The sequence below is a fragment of the Anolis carolinensis genome, chromosome 2 (assembly GCF_035594765.1).
Source record: "Anolis carolinensis isolate JA03-04 chromosome 2, rAnoCar3.1.pri, whole genome shotgun sequence".
Taxonomy (NCBI): domain Eukaryota; kingdom Metazoa; phylum Chordata; class Lepidosauria; order Squamata; family Dactyloidae; genus Anolis; species Anolis carolinensis.
The window spans coordinates 269,875,399-269,892,226 of NC_085842.1; the positions used below are offsets into that span (position 1 = coordinate 269,875,399).

The 16,828-nt window shown below is 37.6% G+C and overlaps 1 protein-coding gene and 1 non-coding gene across 9 annotated transcripts in view; both read right to left on the bottom strand.

Annotated features, from left to right (window-relative positions):
* fer (FER tyrosine kinase) overlaps nucleotides 1-16,828 on the bottom strand; it is a 165,052-nt gene that overhangs the window by 118,694 nt on the left and 29,530 nt on the right. The gene's annotated exons all lie outside the window — the stretch shown is intronic.
* mir5461 (microRNA mir-5461) lies at nucleotides 4,514-4,600 on the bottom strand. Its single transcript, NR_130063.1, has one exon. It is a non-coding gene; the product is annotated as a microRNA mir-5461 (primary transcript).

Genomic DNA, 16,828 nt, shown 5'->3' on the forward strand with positions numbered 1-16,828 from the left:
CTGGCATGTGAAACCACGGAGTCAAATTTTTTGTATTAATGATGATACAAATAAATTAGGATTGGCCTGCAAAATCTGCAAAACCCTCCACAGTCTCAAATCATGTAGTCTAATCAGCAGGCTATCATGCCCTACAAGTTAAGATCACGGGAAAACAAGCAGAGTAAAATGCAAGTCAACTATAGCAGGTGCAATTTTAACATCTGCTCAAAAGCAAACAGAGAGCTTATAAAACTATATACAGTGTTCCCTCACTTATCATGGGGGTTACGTTCCAGGACCACCCGCAATAAGTGAAAATCCGCAAAGTAGGGAGGCTATATCTATTTTAATATTTATACATTATTTTAGTAGTGATACACTATTTTATGTCTTTATCAACCAATTGTGTGTAGATAAATCTCCTCCTTCTCCTCCCGTTGCCGCTTGGGCTCCTTTTCTCTCCCTTCGGCTTCTCCTTCCAGCCTTCCTTAGGCTGTAAATTGTAATTTTTTATGATTTATATTATTTTAGATTTTATTGAAAAACCACAAAACAGCGAATCCGCGATAAATGAACTGCGAAGTAGTGAAGGAACACTATACAAGATTTGTTTCACAGCATCCCTTTGAAACTACTAGTCAAGTCAAGGAAAAAAAATCACAGTAGGAAAATGATAAAATAAAAACTCTCACATGACATAAGAGTACTCTTATATTACTTGTTAAATTCCACACAGGTCAGACTTCCTGTCATACTGAAAATCAAATTTTGATATGCTTGATCAAAAAGGATGGAAACAATTCTCTTGAATATTGTGGAATATAAACATACATATAGAGAAACATCTCATGTTGTTTTAGAGAAAGATGCACACACATACATCAAACATATAACAGAAAAAATGAATCTCTTAATACAGGCAAATGTTAGTATGTGTACATTCATTCCTGAATAAAAAAAGGAAATTACATACCTAGTACCCTAAGAAATCATTGGGGTAGGTACTGCTGAGTTTATTAATAAACAAATGAGCAAACATAATTTCATAGATAACTATGAACAATAATTTGGGCTCCATTCCTTCTTCCATGTTTGGGTAAGAAGAGAAATACAAGACCTAAGATTCTTAAGAATGTTTTCCTTTATCAGGTTCTCTGCTAATTTCAATGTACCAATCTATACCTGAACTTTTTCTATGTTTTAGACAACTTTGGAAACCACTTGTTCCTTTAACTAATGGCTACTTTCTTATTAAAATTCCAACAAGCACATCATCTGTTCACATGAGGAACTGAAAGTTTATTGCCACTTGTCAGTTCATTCATATCTAGCTGGAGTTCCTTCTAGTATACCAATCTGATCATGTGAGCTTCCCAGGGTTGTAAAGAGCAATGCAGCCCAGTAGGCCAGCTAACACAGCAATCCTCTTAAGAATCTCAGGATATTCTTACAATGGGAGAATAAGCAGGTGGCTTAGTAATCTTTTCTGCTATACAGTGTTCCGTCGCTACTTTCGCAGTTCACTTTTCGCTCCCTCGCTGTTTTACAGGTTTTAAATTAATATTAAAGTACACATTTATCGTGGTATTTGCTGTTTTGCAAGTATTTTGCAGTGTGCAAAGGAGTTTGGAAGGGGGGGAGGGAGAAATAACAGGAGGGGGTTAGGGAAGGGTTGGAAATAAAATGTTATTTAGCTTCCATTCTTCTTCTCTGCTGGTGTACTGTATATTGTAACTGCCAAAATAAAGTACAGACTGCATTGTAGTAAATGGTCTGTGATTTGCTCTCCTCCATACATAGAAAAAATATAGTGTCCCTACTTCGCAGATTTTCACTTATTATGGGTGGTCCTGGAACGTAACCCTCACAATAAGTGAGGGAATACTGTATATCAAACAAACAGTACTATACATGTATACCCTACCCACCCTTGGGTCATGATATAACACAGATATCTCATTATCTAGACACAGTCTTACTGCGGCTTTACACTCTTTAAGCAAATTGTCACAGGCACTATGCTGTCATTGTCTAACTTTGTTCTCATTTAAACCTCATACTCTTTACCTTGACATTTCATAGACATCATATTGCTTCTACAGACATTCATATTCGTATCTATCTCTTTTTCATTTATCATATCTTTTTCATTCAGATATCATTTATCTTGCCAAGTATCTTAGCTCAATCTGTTGAGAATTATGAAAGATAGCAAAAGATCTCTGAAACAAAGTAATCAATTATTAATGTAGAAGTTGAACAACAACCAGTCCTATGCCCACCCATTCCACAGCATTTAGTAGAGAATAGAAACAAAGTAGCCATTTAGTTGTCTTTGTAAACCATTTTAAAGCATCCATTGGGACAACACTTGTTAATAACCAAACATACAGTACAATGGATGAGAAAAAGGGAAGAGGAAAATGGCTGGCTGTTAGAGATATACAGGAATAGATTGGGTGTAGAAATATTAAACACCATGGAGCATCATGATGCTTACAAATTAATGGTCTTTTTCTGTTATTGCTTGCTTATAGGTAACTGGGTGCCATGCACAGATCTTTTCTGTAAGTAGATGTAATAACATTGGTCCTATATGTCATCATTCACAAATCATATGTACCATTAACGTTTTCACATTTCTTGCTATTAGTAAAACAATTTTGCCTAAATTGGCAAAATTCACCAGCCAAACAACATAGTCCATTCTTAAGGATAGTAAAATATATAAAAACTCCATCAATTGTGTCTAATAATGACATAATCATCTTGGTTAAAGGAAGAAATGATTAAGAAGCATTCCACGCAATTATTTTAAAATTGACACTACAAAGCATGGAAAATATAAACTACTCATCCTATCCTTCTCCTAACCTATGGCTCCTGGCTCCGTCATTTCTACAAGAAGCACTGGCTGTTCTCTGGTAATAATGGACACTCTGTGTGATCTGTCAAGTCCAAAAAATGAGACTTCCAACAATTGTCCTCTCTTCCACTGATATCCCATAGGGACTCGAGAGACAAGGAGGGCTAGATGGTAATGGTGAGAACTTTCAGCAAAATAATTTATTATAATAGTATAATATGATAATGAGCTTAAAATTTTAGATCAGGTGAGATTTAAATTCAATTTTCCCCACCACCAATTAAATTCACACTTCAAGGCCATCACTAAATATCACTGCCCTTTTCATGAACACTAAACACTGAGGCCTTTTTATGGCTCTAGCAGCATCTTCCTTAATTTCTACCAATGTTATGAGAAAGAGGAATAACATTTGAAAAAAAAATCCAGATGGTCCTCACTCTAATGCTCAAAGGCTGAGTCATCAAACCCTTGCAGTATGCTGACAAGATAATGTTCCCAAAAGCCAACTGTTAGTTTTGAACAGCAACTTCAAAATGGAAGAAGATGCTTACCAAAACATAAGCTTCTTCAACTAGAAACGAATACACAAGTGTAAAACAAATCCCTTGTTATTAAATGATTTCTAATATCAACACTTCAAGAAAAAAGTCAGAAAAGTATCAACAGCCTTATGTAACAATAATTACATTTTGTATAAGAGCTTGAAAAGTTTCATTAGTTTCATTTGTACTCTTCCTTCAAAAGGACCGTTTAAGAACTTTATTTTATTTTATTTATTTATTTTGGCCACAGTATTGTTTTCGGCTTGCCTTTCTGCCAGAGCCACTAAGATTCAGTTATTTTAAAAAAATTCAAAACACACAAAAATACCACCATACACCTTCTAGCAATGCTGCTAGAAAAAATCTCAGAAAGTGAGGTTCAGCTGGTGTATCTTCACATTTTCTCTAAAAACATTCCATAATTTAGAAGCAAAATAGAAAGGGGCAACCATGCATATTCATTTCAAGCAAATGACAGTATCCTCAGAAAGGCCTTGACTGCACATCTAAGTAATAACAGAACAACTGTCTTTTGCATAGCTGATAGTGGAGTGATTGGATCTTCACACTATGCACCAGTTAAAAATTTAGCTAGCTCCTGTATTCTGCAACCAACAAAGCTTCCAGAACATAAAGGTAACTCTACATAGGGTTGTTGTATGTTTTCTGGGCTGTCTGGCCATGTTCTAGAAGTATTCTATCCTGACGTTTCGCCCACATCTATGGCAGGCATCCTCAAAGGTTGTGAGGTATACCTCACAACCTCTGAGGATGCCTGCCATAGATGTGGGCGAAACGTCAGGAGAGAATACTTCTAGAACATGACCAGACAGCCCAGAGAACATACAACAACCCTGTGATCCTGGCCATGAAAGCCTTCGACAACACATTGAATAACTCTACATATTTATTATTACAATTTATTACAATATTTATATCCCGCCCTTCTCACCCAACAGGGGACTCAAGGCGGCATAGTTAGTCTATAGATGTCATAACCAATTAACTTATAGCTTCTGCAAAATCAGGTTGACTTAGGATAAATTTCAATTGCAATATTTAACACAATATGGTCATTAAAAAAATGTTTGAGAAGATTAATATGGTGGCATGCTGAAAAGTTCCAAAGCTAAGCAGTGCAGTGCAGTGCATTGAGATTACATTCTGGGTCCTAATGCATAGCCCTACAACTGCTCAAGTCTGGTTTCAAAATCATTTTAAAATTAACTTTCAAAACTGTGAAATGCATTCCTGACTACTGTTGTCATCTGAAGACATTCGCTGTTGAATACTAGGAAGAGATAGGGCCCTAAAAAGGTAGAGGCAAGATCAATGTGAGTGAACATAATGTCAGAGCAATTTCACTGATATATCTTACAATTCTGGAGATGACTTCAACCTGACATTGCTTCATCATTCAAAACTGATTAGGAGAGAAGGAAACTAAGGAAGAACAAGTCTTTTGCTGTAGACTTCTTTCTTGTTTGTGGTTTAGGGAATGGACTATGTCCTTTTCATTTTCTAATGCAAACAGTGATGTTAATATCGCAATTTTCAAATCATGAAAACCATTTGGCAAGTAAAATGCTTAGGAATAATCTCTCCACACTCACTGACATGGCAGTGCCAGTGGGAAAGTGAGAAACTGGAAAAAGGAATAAGCAAACAGAATCCACAAAAAACGGTTGCAATATATTATCATGTTTATCAACAGCAGCATCATTTACATAGCGCTATCACGTGTATGTGGTGCTTCACAGTAAAACAATAAAATCAGTGAGATCTGTCAAAGGAATGCAATCTAAAATGAATAAGCTAATTTATTAACAGAAATACTCCTCTTGGGTCTCAAATAGTCAGCTCTACCTACCGCAAGACCTCACACAAATCAACTATGTGCCTACAAGTTCACAACGGGAGCTTGGCAAGCCTCTCTATAACCTACTTCACAAGATTTGGGAGAAGGAAAACTGTAATGTTAGTACTACCCCCCCCCCCCCCCCCCACTAAGCTAGCTCCACTGGCTGCCGATATACTTCCGAGCCCAATTCAAAGTGCTGGTTTTGACCTATAAAGCCCTAAATGGTTCTGGCCCAATCTACTTGTCCAAATGTATCTCCTCCTATGAGCCAGGAAGATCCCTAAGGTCATCTGGTGAGGCCCTGCTCTTGGACCCGCCTGCCTCACAAGCACGGCTGGCGGGAACAAGGGACAGGGCCTTCTCGGTCATGGCCCCTCGGCTGTGGAACACCCTCCCCAGAGATATACAGCAAGCCCCAACCCTTCTGAGTTTTAGAAAAGCCCTGAAACCATGGCTATGTGCCCAGGCTTTCGATGATTAAATTATAAAGACGACCCGGACTGACTTACGGCCACAGTACGAGGATATTGGATGAACGGACTTTAACTATATGTGTTGCACCCCAAGACAGTGCGAGCACCCAAAACCCAGGCAGGAGCCAATATAACACACAAGCTGTTTATTGAAGCAGAGTATACATATGTCTATGCACATTTAAGGTGGAAAGTCAGAGTAAGAAATAGTCCATAATATATAGTCTATTGCAATTCAGAAAGAGTTCATCAATGTCCAATTTATAATCCACAAGTGAAGCTCGATAGCTTCCTTTAAGAAATCAAAGTTTGTACATGAAACAATAGAAGGAACAAAGCACTGCAAATCCACTTGAAAAGTCCTGTAGCAAAACAAGGAAGCAAGGTAAACAAGGCAGACTCAGTCTCGATTCAGGAACAAGGAAGTCACGATAACAAGGCAAGGTCTACTCGGGAGTCGCGGCTCGACGCGGCTCGCCTGGAACTAGGAACTCGGCACGGATTCAGGAGTCAAGGCAAGGAGCTGGAAACTGGAACATCTTCCGAGGAAAGGCAAAGTTGACACCGCAATGAGAATAGAGTGAGGAGTACTTTTAACAGAATCCCAAGTCTGCAAGAATTAGGGAGTACAGGACCCTCAAAGTTCTCATGGGAAAATTAATCATTATCCAATTTGAGAGCAAGTCTCCGAATTCTTCTCACTCCTTGTTTCTTGCTCCTATCTTTTGTAACAAAATCTCTCAGATTAAAAGTTCCATTCTCCCCCAAGTCTGTACCATCTGGTATGGGTAACACTGGAGAGATTTCGGAATGTTTGTCAATTAGCGGATCCTGCGATTCCACAATATCCGGCACCTGCAAGGCCATGGGGCCAGGAACTGAAGTAGAAATGTCCTCGAATTCCATCGCCTCATTTGTTTCTAACTCTAGCTCTTGATGAAACCTGGGCCATGATGGCTGAGCCACAATATGTTTTATATTTTTATATTGTTTTAAGTGTTGTAATTGGATTTTATTCATTGCTATGTTTAAACTATGTGTAGCCATCAAATGGTTGCCAATTGTGTATGCCGCCCTGAGTCCCTTCGGGTGTGAAGGGCGGGATATAAATTTTGTAAATAAATAAATAAATAATTGAAAAAGAAATGCAAGTTGAGTGCCCCTTATCTAGAATGCTAAGGACCAAAAGTGTTCCATAATTCTGATTTTTTTCAGATTTTAGAATACCTGCATATACATAATGAGTTATTTTAGAGATGAGACCCATGTCTAAACATAAAATTCATTTATGTTTAATATGCATCTTGTACACATTGACTGAAGATAATTTAATATACCATATTTTTAATAATTTTGTGCATGAAACATTGTTTGTGTACACTGAACCACCAAAGAACAAAGATGCTGCTATCTCCATTGCCCACTTGGAAAAGAATCGATGTTGGAATTACAGACAGGGGATACGTAACCTGTACATAGATATAAATGCCACAATATTGTATCAAAATGGTAGTATCAAAACAAGTTGAAGCAATTTTACCTCGTAAAAACAGTTAATAACTTCAAGCAACAAATGTCTTAATTTATGTTAACCAAAGTTAAAAATCATTTTTAAAAATCAGATCACAAGGTTAATATTTATTCCAAATACTGTATAAAGAAAGTACCTGATGAACACAACTGTTCTGAGCACATTAAATTAGTTTCACTTCCAGTGTTGGCTCACTGACTACTTCAGCATCAAACTTATCAACTTCACTCACTAATTCTAAAGCTAATTAACCTATTGACACAATACCTTGATAAAATAGAAATTACCCAAAAGTGACGTGTAATTAATTAGCTCACTTTTTTGTTTAAATGACAGTGCTAATTTGCCAGTTTTTCTCAAAAGTTTCAGAATTTCTAATTTCATGCCACATGCATCAATATGCAAACCAGCTTTAAACTAAAAAACAGACACAATAGATCAGCTGTATCACAAGCAAAACAATCCCACAAAATGTTGCTAATTACCATGAAACAAGAAACTGAAATAATTGAAATCTGTACAGATAGATCTTGAAATGGCAGAGAACTGTGGATGTGAACTGCAGAAATTGTCCATTAGTTTTTTGCTCCCTTCCCACATCTTTAGACAATACTACTAGCCTAATCTTGAGATTACTGTATATACTTAGTCATACAATTGGTCCTTGAAACTTGAGGTGACATTTCTGTTGGTCAATGCAAGTTCTGCACCTTAACTTTTATCAAAAAGGAACCACCCTCTTCTCTGAGTCGGGATAACTTTTTGAATGCCTGGGTGGGGAAATGATAGGAGCAACTGCTATGATCAGCTGGCCCTGAGGTGACATTGATGCTTTCCTCTCTGCAAAATGATGCTCAACTTATCCATGGGCCATGTCATAATCCATGATTTTGACTCCAAAACCTAGTCTCAGTTTATACACAAAGTCAACTTATATGCAAGCATATAAGGCATTCACTCTCTTACATAAATATTAAGAACTACACATTTTTAGAGATCATTATTAGTAGGTCTACAGGCTTCCGATTGCAAAACCTGGCTTCTAACTGTTTAAACGCACAAATTACTGTACTCTCACCTCGAAAATTGTAAAGAGTCTGCTGAATTTCAAAGTAACTTTGCCATATAACACAAGAAGAAGGATTGCCATATAGGAAACACAAGCCCAGAAACCTGATAGAGTATTATATACTTATTGCAATATTATCACATTTCATTGAATAGGTCACATTCATAAACATAATACAATATTCAATGCATTGTATGCATTTACCTAAATAGATACAAAGATGTATCTGATATATATCCATCTATCTACATATCATACTCCAAATTTCCACAGCTTGACACAAGGACTGAAGTTATTTCTTTAGTAAGGAAGCAGTTTTATCATTTAAAATGTTCTACTTATCCCATATCATGCTTTGCTTTAACACAATTTAAGAATATCTTTTTGATTTTTGTTCGGCACAAAAAAAGGAGAAGGAAATAGGATAGATACTATTTACTTTATTTTTTAAGATTCTAAAACAGGTATATGCAATATGTGGTGGACTTCATGTTCCATCACACCCAGCATTGGCTATGATTATTAGAAAAGATAAGAAATGCATAAAATCTGCATTTAGAAAGTCACAGGTTATATGTCCCTGTTTTAAAGGGACTACAAGGCATTCATTAATATGGACGTCTCTCATTCCTCTCTACTCTCAACAATAAAGTATTTAATGGGGGGGCACTCTACCATCATATGGGCAAATATCACAGGCATCAGCCCTGAATTACTGATACTCAGCACCCCTCATCTATTGTTTACTTATTGCCATCCAGTTTAATATCAATATGCACCTACTGAAGTACATGGAAAAAACAAGCATTATTCAGTCAGTTTTTAACTAATTTACTAAGTAGTCAACATTTTTGATAGTTTAACATACTGCTGAATATAATTGCTAGGGGGGGGAAGACTGCACATACTTTGGTTTGGATCAAGTTCTAAAACTACATTTTCGATGGGGAAACCCACAGTCAATTAAGCTGCCTTTGCAAACATTATGCCTCCAAGCTACCTAGAATTACTACATTCCCCACTAACGGTTCTGCTCCTCAGTTTTCACAAGCAAGGTTATTAAAACATTAGTTAGATATGACTGTATGGTAGCTCTACTCTGCTCAGAAACTCATGTTGAGAGATACTGAAAATTCTTTATCTCAATAAAACAGAAGCCTGATGGAATTAACCATGATCAACTTTTGCAAGATAGGGAAGGAAATGCATTTTAACCAGTTTAGCTTTTACATTAACTGTATTAAAGGATAAATCATACCCTTTCATAAACTGAAACAGAAAAAGATATGCAGTCTGAATAGATTAAAACCAAGGTTGCTATTTCTGGCAGGCAGGAAGCAAAACTATGAATACATATTTGACCAACAGGGCTGTGATAGCTATTTTAATGTCTATGTGAACAATGTTTTCTTACCCTGTGATTTCCTATCATTTAACATTAATTTCTTAGGACTATAAATTATGAAGCACACTGAAATAGAAAAATGCTGGTATTCAGTCTATTTTTAAACAGGATCTTAAGTACTCACGTAATGGAAGTTCCTATTTTTAGTTTCAAAACATGTAGGAATAAATTCAATATCACAAATTACTGTTTCATATCTTAATATAGAAAAAGGATAAGAGTCATCTAATATTTCAAACCACCAGCAGCCTCACTATATTCTGCACGAGTCAGGCCTCTTCTGGAGTACTGCAATCAGTTCTAGGCACCTCATTTTAGGAAGGATATAGTTAAGATGGAATATATATATACAAAGAAGACCAACAAGGATGGTAAGAGGAGAACAAAGCATATAAGGAAAGGTTGAAGGATCTAGGTATGTTCCATTTGGGAAAGAGAAGACTGACCTTCATAAATGTCTAAAAACCCTATCACAGAGCGGAGGCTGCAGGCTTGCTCTCTGTTGCCCCATAGGGTAGCACTGTGTTTAATGGTTTTAAGTTACAGGAAGGTAGATTTTGATTGAACATTAGAAACCTTTTTTACAACACAACCAATTATCTAGAAATGGCAGGGTCTTTTTCTCTGGATGTCTTCAAAACGAGGCTAGACAGCTATCTGTTTCAGATGCTCTTGCTGGTTTTCCCTCAGTGAGTGAGAGGTTGGATGTAATCCTTCATATAGAATCATAAAGTTAAAAGAGACCACAAGGACCATATAGTACTCCAACCTCCTGCCATGCGGGAACACACAATCAAAGCATTTCTGGCAGATGGCCATTCGGATGCTGCTTAAAAACTTCCAGAGAAGGAGACTCCACCATGCTTTGAGGCAGCCTATTCCACTGCATTCAGGAAGTTCAAGAAGTTCTTCCTAATGTTTAGGTGGAATCTCTTCATTGGTGTTTGAATTTTTTGCTGGATGTCCAATTTTTTCTCCAATTTTCCCTTTTCCCCGCTGGTTCCTCCCCCCTCCCTCCAAATTTTCCTGGATTCTTTTCCAGGCCTTTCCATCTTTAGTCAGCACTCACTACCACACATAATCACAGACTGGATTATATTTACTCTGTATATCTACACATTTAATGTTCACTGTCTAATTTTCTTCCAATAAACCCACAAGACAATCCAAGGCAGAATTCCACTACTACCATCCCAAAGTTGCAAGGTATTTATTTTGAAACCTCCTGAACTGATCAATTCTGATGCAACTTTGTTAGCTTGGGGGGGGGGGGGTCAGTTTGTTCATTAACCCAATTGTGTGAGTGTATATAAAGCCATCCCAACATTAATAATCTTCTGCAGCTTTCTAACTAATTTACAGTTGCCTTTGTTCTTTTCCATTTTCAGGGCGTCACACATTAACAAAGACGTTTGACATCCTTAGAGACATCTAAAATATAAGCATATACAAGAGACATCTAGAATATAATATAATCACTGGCAATGACCCAAAATAAGGTCATCATGTCAAGTTTCCCAGTTAGTATGATAAAGTGTCAAACTGCCCTTGGGGTATTAAGACTTGTACAATATTTATTTTTGCAAACCAGGCCAAAACCTGGAAAACGTCAATGTATGCAAGATTCCATAAGAGTTTCCCCTTGAGAGTAGACAAAGGAGTGCTAATTACTTTTGTGAATCTGGAACACAGAGAGACAACTGGCTTCAAAATGTCCAGATCATGATATCATGCTATACCATTGTTTAATTTTAGAGTCCAGTATAGTTTTATTAATGGTTTGTAACTCAACAATAGTTGATGACATACTTTCATATCAGTCTTGAGGCATAACAAAGCATATGAACATGTAAAACACATTATTTTGAAGGTAACATAAAACTTGATTCGCTATTTTGGACAATATTACTAAGGGAACAATGCTCAAATCTCTAATCGGTTCACATCAGTTTCTAGTTCAACTAGATTCAACTTTTAGGTTACACACTAAAAATTACGATGAGATGCTATTGAAAACTAATGATATAACCAGTGCAAGCCTTATTCCAGTATTTTTCAATCTATTCAGTACAGTTGTTTTATTCATGGGAAAAGCAGCAGATATGAAGAGGAAATACTCTTCTGTGTATCATAGCTTTACATCTCAAGCAGAAAGAGGAAAATTGGGGTCTACCTCACATGAGAACCCCCATGGATAGAGAAGTCTCTTCTCTTCAGATCCAACCATTACCAAGTTCTTAATACATTCAAGAAAAAGGTAAACAAAGCAATTGCATATTCTTAAACAAAATAATTAAAACTTTGGTTTCTTTGCAGCAGTAGTTCTCAACCTGTGGTTCCCCAGGAATTTTGGCCTACAACTCCCAGAAATCCAAGCCAATTTACCAACTGTGTTGTCAAAGGCTTTCATGGCCAGGATCACAGGGCTGTTGTATGTTTTCCGGGCTGTATGGCCATGTTCCAGAAGTATTTTCTCCTGATGTTTCGCCCACATCTATGGCAGGCATCCTCAGAGGTTGTGAGCTATGGAGAAACTAAGCAAGGAAGGTTTATATATATCTGTGGGAAGTCCAAGGTGAGAGAAGAACTCTTTGTCAAGTTGGAGGCCAGTGTGAATGTTGCAGTTAATCACCCTAATTAGCATTGAAAAGCTTCATCTCCTGGCCTTTCCTGTCTGGGGGCATCCTTTGTTCAGAGTCATTAGCTCTCCCTGTCTGGAACTCCTCTGTTTGCAGAATGTTGCTTCTTGTTATTGATTATTCTGATTATTGAGTTTTTTTAATACTGGTAGCCAAATTTTGTTCATTTTCATGGTTTCCTCCTTTCTGTTGAAGTTGTCCACATGCTTGTGAATTTCAATGGCTTCTCTGTGTAGTCTGACATGATAGTTGTTGGAGTGGTCAAGCATTTCTGTGTTCTCAAATAATATACTGTGTCCAGGTTGGTTCATCAAGTGCTTTGCTGTGGCTGATTTCTCTGGTTGAGTTAGTCTGTAGTGCCTTTCATGTCCCTTGACTCGTGTTTGGCCGCTGCGTTTGGTGGTCCCTATGTAGACTTGTCCACAGCTACATGGCATACGGTAGACTCCTGCAGAGGTGAGAGGATCCCTCTTGTCCTTCGCTGACCGTAGCATTTGTTGGATTTTCTTTGTGGGTCTGTAGATGGTTTGGAGGTTGTGCTTCTTCATCAGTTTGCCTATGCAGTCAGTGGTTCCCTTGATGTATGGTAAGAACACCTTTCCTATGGATGGATCTTTGCCTTGACTCTCATGGCTTGTTCTTGGCCTTGCAGCTCTTCATGCCTGTGGTGGAGTATCCATTGGCCTATAGAGCCCAGTTACCAACTGTTAGGACTTCTGGGAGTTGAAGGCTAGAACATCTGGGGATCCACAGATTACATGAGCTACAATGTTGCTTTGACAGAACGTCTACTAGGAGCAACTTTAATGACAACAGGAACAAACTTTGGATATGCACCAGTGCTGCCCACTGCATACTCCCACAAAAGGAGGAAATGGGCAGAAATATTCTCTCCCAAATGTCATCTAGAGGGGTTGGAGAAACTTTCAGAAGAGTGTAAGAAATCGAGGGAGATGTATAGGGATATCACTAAAGGAATTTAGTGATATCCCCATACATATTTACAGACACCTCACCAACAAATGCAAATCTATTCCTTTGATGGAATGACCATTAATAGACGTGGATTCACTGGATCAAATGATAAAACTCTGTCTGTAAATTCACCTGTAATTTGGTATTTTGAATATTCTTTCAATGATTTACTCACTGGCAACACAACTGAAAAAGAATAACTGTTTTCTCGTACAATAAAATTATAGATAAAAACAATTAATTATATTGTAGATTGCTTTAAAATTCTTACCATATCTCTAGTGGATGATGATGCATGTGTTGTATTTGATGTATGTGTTTGTGTAGAAGATGCAATGGAGTTGGAAAAAGGTGGAAGAACCAGAGTGACCATTTTAGTAGGAATTGCAGGACCCTTAGATTCACACTTCTCATGTGGAGCACAGGCTTCAGACTCTGCCTGCAATGTTGGACACTTTCCGGAAGTTCTGCCATGTTTTCCTAAACATTTGCTGCATTTCTGGTCCATAATGGATTTCAGTATTAAGCCAGAAATATATCATCTTTATCAGTATGTTAAATCAAAGGATTATCAAAAGAAAAGAAAAGAAAGCAATACTATCACTAGAATCTTCAATTTTGTTAAAGATTCTCAAGGGGTTTAGGGACTGGCAATCATGCTCTTTTAAAGCCAATGCCATCAGAACTGGTTCCTTTGTGTAGGCTGATAATACTGCAAGGTAAGTACTGGTAGCCAATTTTACCCTTTATCACAGTCATTTCTTCCACTTACTTATAGGTCTCCACAGTCCTTTCTACAATGTATGTTAGCAGCCATTTAATTCCATTCTGATTCATAATGAAACTCTTTGATAACATAGGCAGTCCCCGGGTTACCAAAAAAAAGTAGGTTTTGTAGGTTCATTCTTAAATTGTATGTAAGCTGGAACAGGGACGTTTGTATATAAGTCGGAACAGGCCCGGTGTGAGCTGCCGGCTGGCTGGAGTGTGGGGGAAGCGTTTTCACCCCAGGGTATAATATGCAGCAGCAATATGGGTGAACCTTTCTTTAAGAGCCTCTCCTGTTTATCCCACACTAGCTTCCCTGGGATACATCTGTACTGTGTAATGAAAACAGCTTGACACCAATCGAACTGTTCTGGCTCAATGCTATGGAATCCTGGGGGCTATAGTTTTACATGGTCTTTAGATTTCTCTGCCAAAGAAAACTGCTGTCTCACCAAATTACAAATCCCAGTATGGCTATCACTGAGTCATGGCAATTAATGTGGTATCAGACATGAAGGAAATGAAAGGTGGGGAGAGATACACACACAAAGGAAAGGAAAACTGATAGAGATACAGACATGAAGGAAGAGAAAGAGGGGACAGAGATAGACATGAAGGAAAGGAAAGAGCAGGAGAGAGATAGACATGCTTTGGCTCAGAACTAAGATTTCATGGCAGAGAGGGAGCAGAAAGGCTCGTTTGTAATTAGGAGTTGTATGTAAGGCGGATGTTCCTAACTGGGGGGCTGCCTGTACTCCAGGAACCAAAGAAATAGTTCCATTTTGTTAAGGATACAAACAAGTAGTTCTTTCAGTCTCCACTCTTTAGCTTCCACTTAGTGATGTAATAGAACATTTCAGAGGTTGACTGTTTTCCTATGTCACTTTGAATACGAAAATTCTGCTGCCGAAAAGGTTTAGAACACTTGCATGCATTCTACTGTGATGGAGGTACAGTGGGGACAGAGTGTATGATATAAACAGAGGTAAAGAAGATATTCCAAGTCAACTGTCAATATTGTGTTTGTAAATTTTCAAAAAACAAAAAAGAATTCAAATCCAGCATTAACTAATTGATTTTACCAAGCAATATAAAATCTTGGCGTATTAAATTATATTGGAAAGGATGAGGAATAACTTTCAATTGCCAATGTTGCTGGGCTTTGGGATTCTAGTGAAAACACATAGAGTCTATCTAAGCCTCAAACGGGTTAATTTATCTTTACCATTCAGGCCTCAAACTGTTTCCTTTATCCCGATGATCATTACCCACTGATTTGCTTTAACATTTGGGGCAATGCACATTATCTTCTAGACTAGAGGAATAGGACAAGGTAGGCAGATGCTCTCTTTCCCCTTGCTGTTCTCATTGCCTGCTCACCTGAAAAGGTTAAGTTAATAGGCAGAAACGAGAGATAGCAGGGACTGGCTGTAGGATGTGTAACTAGTATGGATCTCATAGAATGCTAAGCAAAGTCAAAACTGACAAAAAAGGCCAATCCTAAAGAATCTCCTTGCAAAACTAGAAATAGTTTTGGCAAGTTTGTAACAGTTTGTAACCAAGGTTTATAGAGTTGAAATTGCTCCAAGAACATCACCATGACAAACTGATCTCAATAATATGTGAGGCGTCAAATACATTGACCATTTAATGTAGTTCAAAGCTAGCTCCAAACTGTGGAGGCCAGACAAAAAACATCCACAAAAGCATGCAAAAGGAAGTCCTTCATGTGCATTACTGCTCTCTGGTATATACATTCACCATCCAGGTCTCGAACAAGTTCCAGAATTTCCTATGTAATCATCTGCATCAAAAACACTTTCTTCAGTACTGGTTTGAAATGGCATTAAATGGTAAGTGCAGGTAGGGCTTGAGCCATGGCAGTTAAAGTGGCATTAAACTGCATTAAATCTACAGCATAGAATGCACCTTAGTCTTTCCATTTTGACAATAATGCATTTCTTGAACTAAAAACCCCATAATTAATATAAACAGATAATAACATGTGTTTTCATTTGAGTGATTTGCAAAAGATAGGCAATAACTATCAATTCCCAATGCTGGTGGGCTTTACGATTCTAGAGAAAACATATGGATCCATTTAAAGCCTCAGTCTACTCACTGTGAGGTTAAGCAGTGTTACAAAAAGGAAGATAATCATTTTATAAATAGTTTATCTTGCCTCACATGCAAAAATTGTCTGTAAACAATGTTGCAAATTAATAAATATTTTTTAATTCTACCTTTAAACTAGCAATTAGCTCCATCTACTGGCAAACTGACCCATCCATGACAAACTTCATAATCCTAACATCCAATCTATAAAATTTATAACTATTACTTATATGAATGAAGAACGCAAAAACACAAGCAGCTAGGCATTCCTTTGCCATCTTATATACACATGATGAAGTGAAATGTATATTCTCATGGGTAACTCGACTTGCTTTCCAAGTTAGTAGAAAATGCACATGTAAATGTCTAAGTTCTATTATTTGAATAGGATTCTGGAGAAAAGGGTACAAATCACTGTTCAGCCATGGAAACCGACTGGGTGACCCTGGGCATGTCACACTTTCTCAGCCCTAGAAGAAGGCAGCAGCAAACTCCTTCTAACCCAGTGATTCTCAACATGTGGGTCCCCAGATGTTTTGACCTTTAACTTCCAACTTAACAGCTAGTAAATTGTCTGGGATTACTGGGAGTTGTAGGAC